The sequence below is a fragment of the Haplochromis burtoni genome, unplaced genomic scaffold (genome assembly GCF_018398535.1).
Source record: "Haplochromis burtoni strain Fernald_Lab_line unplaced genomic scaffold, NCSU_Asbu1 Contig_305, whole genome shotgun sequence".
Lineage (NCBI taxonomy): Eukaryota > Metazoa > Chordata > Actinopteri > Cichliformes > Cichlidae > Haplochromis > Haplochromis burtoni.
In genome coordinates, this window is record NW_024582666.1 from 720,447 (window position 1) to 723,487 (window position 3,041).

Sequence of the window (3,041 nt, forward strand, 5' to 3'; positions counted from 1 at the left end):
AATTGATTTCAAACACGAGTGAGTCATCTGATAATTATATTAATTTTGTCATTATTGTCTGTACAGTGTGCGTTACACTGGTGCAGTGTCTCCTCACAGGAAGCTGTGTGGCGTCTGCTCGGCGTCTTTCTAAGAGACGTGGTTATCTCGGCTGGACTGTATGGAATAAACAACCTTTCATAATATTTTTGATGCCCTCGGTCGTTACTCTTTTTAAATATAAGTAGTAATAGACTGGCTTGTTTTTTGCGCATACATGTGTGAGGACGTGCTTGTTCTCCCAGACGAGCCATCTTTGCTCATTCACGTGACCACACGTCCCTCTTTGTTTAACATGACGTTATAATTACATTTAATTCTGGTATTCATGATCTTATTTAGAAAAAAGCTGCTACTAGTGTGTGTCTTTTTTTTATTGTTCATTTAACGACATTTTTGTGGCTCTAAAAACATCTTGGTCACAACATCTTCATCAGTCTGTTTTTATTTTGTATTTTTGTCTGGAAATCTCCTCTCATACATTTAAGAATCCTTCCTTTGGTTTCTTTAAAGCCACCAACTTTATTATGTTTATTGGAGATTATAAGAGAAGTCGTGCCTGAGTTTACACGTGAGCAGGAGATATTATTATTATTATTGCTGTTTGGGTTTGTTTTATTGCAACAAAAAGGAAGAGGGAAAATAGATTGTGGTTGTTTATACAAATTTCAATATCTGTCGATATTCAAGGACGGATTTTGATGTTTCAAGATATGAAACCTAAAAATGTCTAAGAACAAGGAGCAAGTGTTGAAATGTCTGCTCTTAAAGGCAGCTGTATTTCAGGGTGTCAGGTTTCTTTTTTTTCTTGTGTTGTTACCACAGTGACTCTACATTTGATCTGTTTTCATGCTGCGTCATGTGTACTTACATGTAGCAATAATGATTATTATTAATATTCCAGTGCATGCGGATAATATAAAAATTGTGTCATACACAAAGAGGAAGTGTACAAAGTGGAATTTCCACAGTGGTTTTTCTTCCTCTGTATTTCTTGTGAACTCTCTGCTGCGTGATGATAAGATAAAACAAGACATTTGCTAAATGGACGATCTCAGGCTTAAACCACAGGCTGCACTTCCTCTTCCCCGGGTGGCTCAGCTACAAACCAAGAGGCTTTTCAGCAGATACAAACAATCCTGTGGCAGAATAAACTATAACCAATTACAGTGTTTTATTCATACACAGGCATGTAGGCACTGTGAGCTGCTCAGAACGCAGAAATTTATCAGCGAGCAGTTTAATCATCTGAAGAATCCAAAGTAATCCAGACTCTTTATTTCACTAAAGCTTTGGCCTGACAGTAGCAGTCAGAGGCACACGCTCCACGCTCCACGCTCCACGCTCCTCCTTTATAATGATGCAGTATTCAACAACAGCACACCACAACATGTCTAATCATTTTCTGTTTTCATGACTCCATCAGTGCTGCAACCTGGCACCTGTAACACAAGCTGAGCCTGTTTCAACAATAAAGCAGAGCCATCCTATCGCCTCACTGAAGGAGTCAGAGGTTTGTCTTTGTCCTCTCATTTGTCACCTAGTTATATATTTAAAGAAATTCAATGAGGTAAAACAAAAGAAAACACAATATTAATCAGTTGTGAAAATAATGTGATGCAAGGTTTCTTTGCTGCATATCTTAAATTCCCCTCATGACTGTCATGGTTCTGAGTCATTTTGACCAAGCTTTTTCTGTTTCTTATGCTTTGGTGTTTTTCTAGATTAGGATTTATGTTCTGATCCTTGAGTTGTGCTGGTCTGATTTTGTGTTACAGGTTATACTAGAAAAAAATTGCATTTCCTGCGAAAATACTGTGTGGATGCCTTAACGCGTAAGATGTCTACTGAAAAAAGCTGAAAAAGTTGAAAAGTTGCAAAAAGTTGTATGGCGGTGAAGAAACTGAAAATTTTGCAGAAAACAGGTGAAGAAGCAGAAATTTTTTTGCTGAAAAGTGGTGAAAAGCAAAAAATTCTACTGAAAGGGGTAAAGACGGAGAAATTTTTGCTGAAAAGTGGTGAAAAAAAAGTTACCCTGAGCAGGATTCAAACCTAGCCCTCCTGGTCTCAAGGCAGCCACTTGTCTCACTGAGTCAAACTCATTCTGACACAGAAGAGGTGGAGATACTGACAATTGTCCTGAAATGAGCAGAAGCTGCTGATAAGAGGTGAAAAGGCTGAAAATTTTGCAGAAAAGAGGTGAATCAGCAGAATTTCTGCTCAAAAGAGGTTTTTACTGAAAAAAGCTGAGATTTGTGCTGATAAGAGGTGTAAAGGCTGAAAATTCTGCTGAAAAGGGGTGAAAAAGCTGAAATTTGCGTTGAAAAGAGTTTAAAAAGTTTTACTGTTAACTGAAAGAAATTTTGCCATAAGCGGGATTTGAACCCGGGCCTCCCAGTCTGAGAACGGATGCTCATCTCACTGAGCTAAAACACAGGTCAACCCAGCAAGGAAAATCGGTGAGGCCACTGAAAATATGGCAGAAATGGGCAAAAAATATTGCAAAACAAAATTCAATATCTCAAAAAGTATAGAAGTTATGAGCACCAAAAGTCATAGCCCACATTAGCAGAAAGAGCAGGATTTTTTTAAGTTTGAATGGCGAAAATTGGATAATAACTGTGGGAGTAGTCAAGTGCCAAAAAGTGTATGGAAGCAACTAGAATATAGTGGAATAAAGAATAAAGAGAAACAGGAACTCAGTAGTGTGGATGCCTTTTCAGGCATCCACACAATTTTCTGTCAAGTCTGTCTCTCTCTGTCAAGTCCACATTGTTGTAGATTGTTTCCTGTTTTACTTTGAAGGTTCATGTCTGATGTCAGTGTGTTCAGTTTTACTTCCCCCCTAATTTCACCCAGCTGTGTCTCCCTCCTGTTTCCCATTCTCTGATTATATAAGCCCCGTACGACTCGGCCTCTGTGTGGAAAGGTTTTAGGAATATCACAAACTACAAGCCTAAAACCCCCCACTCCACTGATGACTTGCTCTTGGCCAACACCCT